Source organism: Cyrtonyx montezumae, unplaced genomic scaffold, assembly GCF_038088225.1.
Source record: "Cyrtonyx montezumae isolate F1298 unplaced genomic scaffold, pur_monq_1.0 scaffold_8, whole genome shotgun sequence".
Taxonomy (NCBI): Eukaryota; Metazoa; Chordata; class Aves; order Galliformes; family Odontophoridae; genus Cyrtonyx; species Cyrtonyx montezumae.
This window is the reverse complement of record NW_027072089.1, coordinates 17,955,837-17,968,566: the sequence shown is the minus strand read 5'-3', so window position 1 is coordinate 17,968,566 and position 12,730 is coordinate 17,955,837. Positions and strand designations below refer to the sequence as shown.

Sequence of the window (12,730 nt, the reverse complement as noted above, 5' to 3'; positions counted from 1 at the left end):
ACTTCAGACACTTTAGATGGGAGATTTGGAATTATTTTTCCACCCACTGTTGTGATCTTTTAAAGAAAGGTTTATTTCAATGCATATTCCCCATCTCCTCCTGGACAGAAATAAATGCTATGGAAACGAAGACTGCCCTGGCAAAACAAGCATCCATTTCACACTAAACGTGACCTATACTCTTTCCCAGAAAGATCCAAAAACTAGCTAGTCCACCAATGTTCACTGAATTTAAGAATCCTTGCAAAGAGGAATAGCAAAACCTACACACTCATCGGAAGTAAAGGACTAAAGTTGTTCCTCCAGATCTCACACTACGTCCTTCTGCAAAGTGACAGAATCTACTAAAGAAACTGCATTTGCTGACAGCCCTATTATGAGACATGACAGATCAAACTGTATTTTTGCATATTTCCCCCACTGAACAGCTCTCATCCTCCTCTCCTTTGTTCTGCATCTTTTCTCTTAACCTCTACTATGTTTTTTAAAATCAAATCTTCCAGGCATTTCAGGAGGAGAGCGCAGCTTGCATGAATAAGGTGCTCTGAACACAGCTGGTCAATTGAAAATTTGAAATGGATCAACAATACAATTGTTAAACCCATGAATCGTACCTCCCTCCAAGGCTTGTTCTGTTGTAGATGTGCTATGTCACACCTATTTTAAACAGGCAAAATCAGTTGTTCTACACCAGCGCAACGTACATGTGAGATCTTGGGGGTAACGAGATCCTTCAACACATACAGAAAACTGATTACTCTTACATCAAATTTAAAAGACTGCTGACTCGGAGTTGACTTGGAACACAGATCTATACAAGCACCTCAACACCTCTCAGTAGCAGCACTTATAAATAAAATGCTTTAGAAATTCATTTCAAAGTTGATACCAACTACACAAAGACAAAATTTTTTACTTCCCAAAGACAGAACAATTAGAAAACCGATTATCAGAATTTATAGGACAACACTGTCTACTTTTTTTTTTCCAATCCAAACTTGGCCTCCTAAAGGGAAATTTTTCTTCTCCCCATATTTTATATGCTAATTTCATTAAAGTTATTTACATACCAAGTCTGTATTTAAATAAAAAGTTCCCATTGTAACAACTCCCCTAGAAGTTCAAAAGGCAGAAGAACCTTACCACAAAAATTACTTACAACTACTGTATTAGAGAGCAACTATTATGCAATGAAGTATTTTCAAAAATCAAATATGCCTGTAATTTTTAAAAGTCTATTCTATAAATAATTCCTCCATTTTGCACATAACTTGACACCCAGGGAACGCTTCTCACTGATTTCATGTCCTCAAGTAACAGTTAGCTGTAAATGTACAAAATAACACCATTTTGATACAAAGGGGTTTTATTTATAACAGATTTCACATTAGCACATTTCTGATCTGTTTGTTTTCCATTACTTCAATCAACCTAAGAAAAGTGTTACCATACTTCAAGATATTTAGTTTTATGTTTGAAATCTCATATCTTGAGAATTATAGTAGGGATTATTCACCAACTGTGTATTTTTAAAAAGGGGTTGCTCACAGATGTATGCAATTCATATACAAAAGATACTGAATAAAATAAACTATAAATAATAACCAGAAGTATACTAAAATGGGAACCTGAACCCAAATCCTGTACACAGTCACTGAAAACTGTGATAATGAAAAGTACATCAGTATGCAAAATGGAACACTTTTATATTTTCCTTCTAAATACACTTCGTGATCAAACAGTTCAGCTCAATACAGTGACATTACCTTTATTTTCAAGCTAGGTTCTGTGTTTGGTCAGAAGCACTAATGTGTGATGATAAAGTCAACTCAGATCTAAATACTATAACACCAAAGGAAGCTTCTATATTTCAATCCCAAGAACCCTCCATTAAAGATGAAGCTTCTGAAGTCCCCAAATTATGACTTCCTTCCTCCTTTTTCATTCAAAATTCTCCCTGCAATGCTGTGTTCAGATGCTATTTAAACATTACTTACTAACTGCTGACACCTTCATAAAATTCTTAGACAATGATCCTTATAAGATCTCAACAATTCTGTACTCAGCCCTAGTGAGGCCGCACCTCGAGTACTGAGTTTATTTTTGGGCTCCTCACTACAAGAAAAACATTGAGGCCCTGGAGCATATCCACAGAAGAGCAATGAAGCTGTGAGGGGTCTGGAGCACAGGTCTTATGGGGAACAGCTGAGGAACTGGGACTGTACAGTATGGAGGAGGCTCAGGGGAGACCTTATTGCCCTCTACAACTGCCTGAAGGGAGGTTGCAGTGAGGTGGGGGTAGGCCTCCTCTCTCAGGTAACTAGTGACAGGTCAAGAGGGAATGGCTTCAAATTGTGTAATTCAGGTTGGGCATTAGAAAAACTGGAACTGGCTGCCCAGGGAGGTGCTGGAATCATCGACCCTGGAGGTGATCAAGATGTACTGAGGGACATGGTTTAGTGGGAAATACTGGTGGTAGATGGATGGTTGGACTGGATGGTCTTGGAGGTCTTTTCCAACCTTGGTGATTCTATGATAATTGTGTCACAGTTCCATACAAACAGAGTGCACTGAAACATCTATATACGAGATAACAGGGCAGTAATTGTCATTAAAATATAGTAACATTATTATCTTTGAATTTCCTTTTGGTCTATTAAATACAGCAGAATATGAGTATATCAAACGATGTCTTAGGTCACCAATATGCTTTGATATTTCTTGATGTTTTCAAGAAATACTGGCAGTTCATTCCCATTTGGGAGTGAAGTTTGAAACTGCAGCAGGTGCCTCCAACAGAAGTGATGCAAAAAGGATGGCTGTGCCTGGCTGCAGGTGTGGGGCGGGCATGGGCAGGAGGGAAGCATGGCACAGCTCATCCACTGAACTACTCTCTGCCTGGGAGAAACCAACCCTCATTTTCAAAACCTGCCTTCTTTCATCTTTTTTCTTTTCTTTTTTCTTGGTAATTCTTTCAAAAAAATCAGTAGTGTAAACAGGACTGTATCATCTCCTTATTAAATACGTAAGGCAAATGGACAAGAGCTATTTAATGTCACTGAAGCTTAAGACAATAAAGGCAAGACAAATTTGCTCCTGTAGCTGAAGATAAGGGCAGTGACCACATTTAGGTAAGAAAATTCAAATGAACAGGGCTCAAGATAAAAACAAGTATTCCCTACAGAGTTTTTTGTTTGTTTGCTCGTTTTTAAACCAAAATACAATCTTTGTAAAATATGGTATGAGACTTCTTCAACTACAGGTAACACGTTTAATGAAAGCACAGAAAATACTTTTAAGGGCTTTCTAGTCTGGTGCACGTTTGTTGTTACCACTGCTGACAGCAGACCTAAAAATCCCTTGACTGCAATAAAAAATATCAGCCAACTTGTTATTAAAGGGGTTACACTGTTTATAGGGTATATTTACAATTGGGAACTGTCTCCATTTCTGAGATACTTCTCTGTCTGGAACAACTACTGACTGGGATGGATTCTTCCAGAAAAACCTATTTTACACAGGTCACTCCAGAAGTAATGCCTCGTATTTATTTCCACAGAAACTACAACAAATATAAAGAGCACAACAATACTATTTGATAGAGCAAATCCTCAGCTACAAAATGCTTTTTTTCCCCCCTCTTTTTTTAATCATAGTCACCACTATCAGCTGTGTGTTTTCACCACTGATGAGCAAGAGTCTACATGCTGTGCTCATAAATATCTGCACCAACAGAGCTGTCACTGTTCCCACTGCAAACATGCAGCACCCACTGCCTCACTGTGCTCATATCCACCGTTTGGTCTCCATTACTGTACAGCAAGAGTTAAAAAGAAGAACAAACAAAACAAAAAACATGACCCTTTTCTACCATATGGAGTCTGGAGAGGAAATCAATCTACACAGAAGATAAGACTCAATGCCTTAACACCTGAAAAGCATGATATGATTGAAAAACATAGCTACAGGGTTCTATATACTTGACAGCCACGCAATGCTCAGACTAACACAGAGCCCAGCCTCAGTGCTGCAGCTTTCCCTTCAGGTCTGTCCCCCATGAGTCTCTTGCCCAACAGCACGCTCGTATGTCTCTCTCAGAATGGAAATATCAGACTCAAACGCCTGACTGCATGTAACTTCTGAGCATAAAATGAAGCCTATAGTAGTGAAATGAACTTCTCCCTTAAGTTTTACTAAAACTCCTGCAGTTTTCAAGGACAGCCAAACTTTGCAGCCCCCAGCAGCAGTGTCCCTCTTACCCAAACCTTCCAGATCAAACAAAGCAAACTTCCCCATTCCAGACATTAGGACTCACAAGTTTCAGACAAAGCATATCCAGTTCATTTGCTACTTGAGACAGCAAATAATCACTCTAATTAAAACCTTGTTTCAATTTAAGTTTGACTAAAACTAGTAAAATGAATGCATGGTTAATTGATGAGTATTGTAAAAGTGCACCCTAAAAATCTGCTATGTGTGGATTTGTCCACTGTGATTGTAAAATTTAATTTTGTTTATTTAGTTCCTCATTTGGAAAAGGAACGTACATCTGGGGACTGAATTAAATACAAACAGTGTTTTACAAAGAAATTAACTTGACTGTTGAAATAAAAAATGGGAAAAAGTCATAGTGGAAAACATCACACCAAACTTATTCCTGCTGCTAAATCAATGACTTATTTGTCCACAAAAAGAATCACACCATCATATCTGATGATTGATGCTTAATTTTCCCGTGTCAAAATTAAGCCTCTGACATTAGCTTTTACAGCCCAATTACAACCACCTCTAACTGGAACTGTGTAAGCTGAGGACCTGCAGTAACCAAATGACTGAAGAGAGCTTCTTCTACACTGCCTTATATTAAAGCATCATGCAGAGCATAATGGATTGTACATAAGCAGGCAGGGCTCGATATTTCTCTTGAACTACAATTACCAAGGAGAACTATCAAATCTACTTTCCTTGTATCATGTGCTTTCAAATACCTTTCCTTACGGTATGTACTCCGCATGCTTTTATTTAGACAGTACACTTCAGAGACAAACCTCCTTTCTTCTAAGATTCCCATCCTATTCTGTATCAGAAAGAACAAGTTCAACTTACTTACAGACTCTCCAGCCACACAAATCTGCATCAATTTGTACTTCTAACTGACCAAGTGAAGACAAAAACAACAAAACACAAATCTTACAATACTGTATCATAAACAGATAGCTGGTTTACATATCACACCACTAAAAAACCCTTTAACTATGGCCTGATAGTACAGTAGTCCAAAAGTAGCAATACCCTTCTAGAGTTATCACAGAGCTGTAGGGGTTGGAAGGGACCTCCAGAGATCATGGAGTCCACCCCCCTGCCAAAGCAGCTCCCTAGCCCAGGTTGCACAGGTAGGCGTCCAGGCGGGTCTGGAACGTCTCCAGAGAAGGAGACTCCACCACCTCTCTGTGCAGCTGTGCCACTGCTCCGTCACTGCACTGGGAAGGAGTTCCCACACACAATTGTGCACAACTTCCTATGCATCAGTTTGTGGCCGTTTCCCCTCGCCCTATTGCCACACACTGCAGGTAAGAGTCCAGTCTTATCCCTTTGCCTCTTACTGCTTAGATATTTATAGACATGGATCAGATCCCCTCTGAGTCTTCTTTTCACAAGTCTGAACTGACCCAGGTCTCTCAGCCTCTCCTCATAAGGGAGGTGTTCCACTCCCTTTATCACATTTGTAGCCTCCACTGGACTCTTCCAAGGAGATTTTTTTTTTTTTTTTTGGTACCAGGGAGCCCAGATCTGGACACAGTACTCACACCAGAGAAGAGTAGAGGGGGAGGATCACCTCCCTTGGTGTGCTGGCCACACTTCTTAATGCACCCCAGGATGCCATTGGTCTTCTTGGCCACCAGAGCACACTGCTGGCTCACAGCCAACCTGTCATCCATGGGAACTGGAAACATCCGTGTCTCCAGAGAGTTACAGCAAACTTCTTAAAAGTGACCCTTGCTGCCAGCATATTTTGTGCTGATGATGGGCAGCAGTCTTTCCCTTCCCATCCTCTACCCCCTCCACCTCTTCCTGCAGACACCCAAGGACTGTTTTGCACAGCAAGCTGCGGCAGACAATGCTGAGGCTGAACTGCAGCTCTGCCAAATCTTTGCGAGAGAAGGGCAAAGGCTGCTTGTAACACAGCCAAAGGCATACCTGTGGTGAACTGAATCTAAAGGGAAGATGTCTCACAGCACAGCATGGGGGAGACCAACAGAGAAGCGAGTACTACTTCCTCCTCCAGATAAAACATAGTCAGTGTGCAATCAAAAAGACTACACTGAATTATTTTATATCTACATCACATCTAAAAATATGTGAGAAGGAAACTGCACAGGATTTGCCTCAGTCCTTCACCTCATTTACAATTTCTCATCTCTTGAACGCGCATCGCAATGGTATTTGTTAAACAGCTGTATGTTTAGAATTAATGCTTCTGGTGCAGGGATTAACCTGGTGTCAATAGTTCACGGGCTGGTTCAGCCCGGTTCTGTGACGACTGGGGTGGGGGACCCAAGGATCCACACCCAAGAGAAGAGGGTAAGGGAAAAAGGAAATCGGGAGATGGGCCTAGAAATAAAACAGTGGCAATGATCTGAGGAGGAAAGCTCATTTACTAAATAGGATAACAAAATGCAAAATAACACAGTATAATACAACGTAATTGGAATTGAAGCTAAGAAATAAAATGAGCAAGAGAAAGTGTCCGATAAACCAAAAGCGTTATGCTAAACGCTGAAGGAAAGATGGCAGTGAGCAACTGCTGCTGGGTTGATCCCCAAAGGAAAGAGACTGTGTCTCCTGACACGCAAACAGTTTTTATCCTTCCCTCTGAGTGGAAAACGTAAAAATACAAAGCAACACAAAGTCCTTGGGGCACAAAGTTCTTCTCTTCTGAGACCTGGAACTATCAATGATCCACAGAGCTGGAGCATTAACTCTTTAACTCCCAGTGCACTGTATGATGTTACGATGCGGAATACCAATAACAAAAATCATAAAACCATGACACCTGGGTCAGGGAAATCCCAGACTGGGAGAATTAAGTGAAAGCAGCCCTGCAGAGAAGAACTTGGGGGGTCCAGTCAATGAAAAGCTGGATGTGAGCCAGCAACGTGCACTTGCAGTCCAAAAGGCCAAAAAGCATCCTGGGCTGCATCAACAGAAGGTAACAGCAGGGAGAGGGAATTGTTCCCCTCTGCTCTTCTCTCATGAGGACCCACCTGGACCACTGTCCACAGACCTGGGGTCCCCAGCTCAAGAAATAGGTGGAACTGCTGGAGCAGGTCCAGATAATCAAAGGTCAGCCTGAAAAAGAGAAGGCTCCAGGGAGACCTCACTGTGCTGTTCTGTAACTTAGAAGGAGCTTATAAACAGGAGGAGAAGTGACTATTCACATGGTCTGACAGGACAAGGGGCAACAGTTTTAAATTACAAGAGTGGAGATTTAGATTAGATATTAGGTGAAATTCTGTAGGTGAAGGGTGGTGAGGCACTGGAACAAGCTGCCCAGAGGAGCCGCAGGTGCCCCATCTTTGGAGGTGCTCAAGGCCACACTGGATGGGGCCCTGTCAGCCTGATCTAAGGGGTGGCAGCCCTGCCCACAGCAGGGGGATGGAATTGGATGAGCTTTAAAGTCTGTTCCAACTTGAGCCACTCTGATTATTATTTGGTGCAACAACAGCAAAGAGTTCATGTTCATGGAAATACAGTCGCGCAGCACACAACAAATTTTTGATTACGTGAATGAGAAAGTATTTTCCATATTCTCAAATGGATGTGAGGGTACAAGAGAATTTCAAGTTATCTTACCCTTTATAATACGTAGAAGTTTCTGAGAATATTTCTGGATTCTCTTCTTTTTTTCCCCCTACGCAAAACATGTCCTCCTACCACTGCAGAACTCTATAATAGAAGTTCAGAATCTGCCTTCCTCAGAAGACAGGAACAGAGCTACATGTGAAACTTCAACATAATAAGGAAATTAAAGTTGATCAAATAGTTGAAGTATTTGAAACTTACCCTCCCAGAACAGTTCATGAAATAAAGTGTTATTGCTACAGGAACCCTTGAAACTAAGGTGTGGCTGAACTGAGAGCAACATGGTCCACTGGAGCCAGGCAAAGTTTGCTGTGTCTCTGCACCTAGTAACACAACAAAGTAGCAGCATTCCCAGATTCCTACAGAAAGCAGTCACTGCCCTTACAGGTGACACCACTTCCTGCCTTCTGATAGCTATCTGAAGCCACATCATCCACTAGAGATGGAATCAATATGCAGGGACACCAGGAAGCTATTTCAGTAATCACAGTAAGATTAGTGATCCGCAGACACTTCCTGCTAACAGTCCCTGTTACTGCTTTCTGCATAGTGCTTTGCATCTTTGACCAAAAACTTTCATCAGACACCTAACCACAGCTTCTTTAAAAAAGGGCATTTTAGCATAAGCTTATACATTTTATGACAAAAGGCAACTAAAAAAGCATCATAAGAAATAATGAGCTACTTCTGATTAATTATCTCCAGTTAGTTGAAGAACTTTTCAAGAGTAATTGATTTGGTATTAACTAGTTACCTGCAGTGCTTTGTAGTATTTCCTAATGGATTCATAGGAATTTCAGCTGGACATTTGTAAAGTATCATTAAGCTGTGCAGTAAGGTGTTAATTACCCTTCCAGGTAAGAGAAGAATTAAATAACCATTTGTTATAATAGGGAATTACACAAGCAACATGACAGAAGCATTGAGACAAAGCCTTACTGCTGTGCAGACATCAGCTGAAATCTACTAAAAGCAAACTGAGCAGTGACAAGATTTATTCCAAATCCCTATACCAGAAGAACATCTGCTACAAAGAAGACACAATGAATAATATTTTAAATTTTAAACGGTGAAAGTAAATGGTCTTGCGAAATGAGAAAGTTTTGTATCATCCAGTGCCACAATAGCATAATTAATTTCTTTAATTAAGGAAAGAATAAAAATGACTAACAGATTAAACTATACTGAAATAGTGGCATATTTAAATATGTTTATGACAAAAGCACAAAACAAGCACATAAAATGTCACTGTAAAAACAGTAATGCATGGCATTTGTTTCTAATAATGCTGTTATTTTATGAAGTACCACTTTTATTTTAGGCCAACTGATGTAGTTTATTTAGAAAATGCAGACAAGAACTGAAGAATCAATTCTGAGGTAGAATTATTATAGGCAGTTTTTAGATATACATATATTTAACTTACAGCAACCACTATCTGGCTTTCTTCTAGAAGACACTAATTCACAGAACACATTTCTACTACTTCTGCGTACGCAGTCCATGGGCCACACTTACACCAGTCCAAAGAAAGCCCTTCAAAAATGTACATAAGCATTAAATCTTCAGTGTAACTCATTCTGCTCCATAAAGCCACCCCCCTCAAGGCTGCAGGGCCTGTCTTTGCAGTCCCTCTTCCTCCTATTTACCACAAGAAGTGTGATCTGCTCTGGGAACTTCAGCTCTGCCAGTGAGGCTCCAACTCAATGCCAGGCATGCCCTTCTGATTCCCCACAGTCACTCAGTATGAGCAACGCAAGCTCTGTTTTTGGACTCATTAAACAAAGCATACACAATACCAACTCTGACTATTGTCACGAGACACTAAATAAAGCATCTACAAAATTCCATATAAACCATAACGAGCTGTAGAGGTCCACAGACCTTTAGCAATATTGCTCTTTACACCAGTTGTTGCCAGCCAGATGATACTGGAGCATCTCAGTACCGTCCTCAGCTCCACTGGGCTGCAGTGAGTGAACATCTGGAAGATGCTGCAGGCTACAGAGCGAGCTCACGTATTCCTGCTGTATAAGTACAGCTTGGCTTCTCTGCCACCTTCCATTTTTTCTCGGTCCTTCTGGAAGCAGCAGCTTTCCATTGCTGTCAATCAGCTATGCAAACAACCAGCAGTTCTGCACAGGGCTGTTTCGGTGCAGCACAGCCCTAAGCTCTGGCTGTGCCAGCAGGAGGGACTTGAGGCAGACAGGAAAGACTTTGGAAAGAGCTCCGCACACCAAATTACCAAGATAACCCAAAGCTCCTTTGGAATAGGTCCTAAGGAGAACCCAAGTAGTAGCTATAGCAACCTTGATTTAACACTGCAGGTAGAAAAAATACCAATTGATGCCTTTTATGTAACATTATGTACAAAAATACCTGTAAAATCCACTATGCAATATTTGAGTACACTGCCTTCGCCTTCAAAACATATTTTTGTAACTCAGGATGTTTTAGATTTTAATTTGAGAGGACATTTGTGTGAAGGTCTCAGCAAAAAGCAGTTTAAGCTTCTCAGTTTAGTTAGAAGAGGTGGGGACATAAGAGAACCTGGGTGTTTTTCTTTTTCTCCCCTCACTCAAAAATTCCACAAACTATTTATAGACAGCTACAATATATTTGGCAGCCAGCAGTGGAAATTGGAAATCTAGCAGAGACGCTGGCTCAGCTTCAACAAGATTCCTGATTTTAAGCACATAAGTAGTTCTATTCACGTCAAACCCCATACTTCTGCTCAGCCAGGTATGAAGTAAGTCCCTTGACTGACATTGCTGACTGTGAGCCCTACGTGCCCTCCCTCAGGGTGGTAATCTGGTACAGTACTTTGGATTAGCCAGGTTGAGAGCTGGGAAAAAAAATAAAATAAAGCCTAGAAACAGTGAAACTGTTCAAACCATAACATTATAGCTAAATCTCAAATAATTTTCAGAAAGAAAGAAGAAGAAAAGGGAGTAGATCAGAAACTAGAGGTAAAAAAAAAAGGTAGGCAGGCAGTACAGTCTCTTAACTAAATTATCTCCTCAGTAAGGCTTTAACATGGACTTCACCTACTGTTAACTGATTACACCCTATCATGAATGTACATCTAACAATGCGCTCTTCTATCTAAAAACATTCTGCTGCTGTATTACTTACAAACCTTGAAAAGCCAGTCTCTCTATTTTAAACAGCCATGTTTAAAAATAATAAAGCTCAATTATTTTAACAAAGTGCTGTTCAGAGCCCTCGTACATGTTCAACTGCAGTAACTATTCTTTCCCTCTGAAATCCCACTTCAGAAACTAAAAGTATTTCTCATTTGAGAAGTGCTAGACTAGAGGAAAATTTTGAAGTGTGGGCTGCACAGTGTGTATACAGTAGGGGGAAAAAGCATTTCAGATTTGATTCATGCTCTCCACATGCTTCATACTTTTATCTGCTGTAGTTTCTTTATATTGTTGCAGCAGTAAAATACCTGGCTTAGCTTTTGCACCATGCAGGTTTAGATTGATTTCCCTTCTAAATTCCTTGTAACAGTAGGAACAAATGGTAGCAGGCGACTGTCTGCCTACACAGTATATTATGAATGTAAAAAGAATAAATCCAAAAAACATCTACAGTCAAGCAGAATATTTCAGACATAAGACAGTAAAAGCAGAGCTTCGAGTCATATATTTTTAAGATATAGTACTGCCAGGTACCTCATCTTCTTTTGAAGACTTGACTCTGTTCTGTCTTAAAGAAGTACCGACAGAAGAAATGAAATCATTATTCATAAACTAATACAGGAGCCATCATAAATCTAACATAAGCCTGCAGGAATGAAAGCATTATCTGCCATCACCCCAAGAATCCCTACCAGGAACCCTCAAAACATCTAAACTTCTAGTTCCAGATGACAGCATGACTCAGACTTATAACTGATTCTTTTCCAAAAGAGACTTAAGTAGTGTAGGAGTACTTTCTGCTGGGGGAGGGAAGGGGACAAGGAGAATCACGAGGATTTTAAAGAGATGGAAAACACAGCTCTAGTGCCATTTCTTTATTAGGGAGCCTATGTCTCATGTGACCAACAGCTCAAAACAGAAAAATACGAGTAATGTTTCTAAAAAATAAAGTAACAGTAGTAATAGAAGCAGCTAGGATGTCCTGACAATAATAGCCTCCAAACCCAGAAAGTGTTTAAGCCTGTGGGCTTCACACAATAAAACCAATTGCAAAAATTGCTTTTAAGCCCTCATACAACAGATGGGCTAAAATATTACAACTCGGGTATAAATCAAGGAAGAAATTCCATACATCTGGCACACACAAAGCCAGAGGATTGATAAACCTAGCTGTAATTTCTGGATTAACTGTGCTCCTAGTGGTACATCAGCCTGAGCCGATCCAGGAATACCACAGTCAGAGTATACAGCCACTTAACTTCAAGTCTGTCTTCATGAAGGTAGCAAAAATAAGTAAGAATTAGCTGCAAAACATTCCAGCTGCATCCACTGTAATTACGTAACTGAACTGAATGCAAGCTGTTCACTAGAAAAGATGGTGAAGCAACACTGCATCTACATGCACATACATCAAACATAACTCAAAACACAGCACATTTATTGCATCTAAGAAAATACTCTCATTCGAAAGATAAAACAGTTTTCCTCCATTCCTGCTACTTACTGCTAGAAATAAACGTCTGACAACCTTTAAGGCTTCATGTGTTTAGTTTTCTTTTCGATATAAATAAAAACCACTGCAGAGTTCCCAAGAACTATTGTTTTCTTCAATTTGCTGGAAAAAAAAAAAGTTCACAGAAACCACAGACCTTGCAAATACTCGTGCTGACTTGTCTATGCAAAGTCTGCCAACTGGAGCTTTTAGTTCTCCAGCACCTATT

General features: G+C 40.3%; 1 protein-coding gene across 1 annotated transcript in view; it reads right to left on the bottom strand.

Annotated features, from left to right (window-relative positions):
- LRP12 (LDL receptor related protein 12) overlaps nucleotides 1–12,730 on the bottom strand; it is a 51,076-nt gene that overhangs the window by 21,815 nt on the left and 16,531 nt on the right. The gene's annotated exons all lie outside the window — the stretch shown is intronic.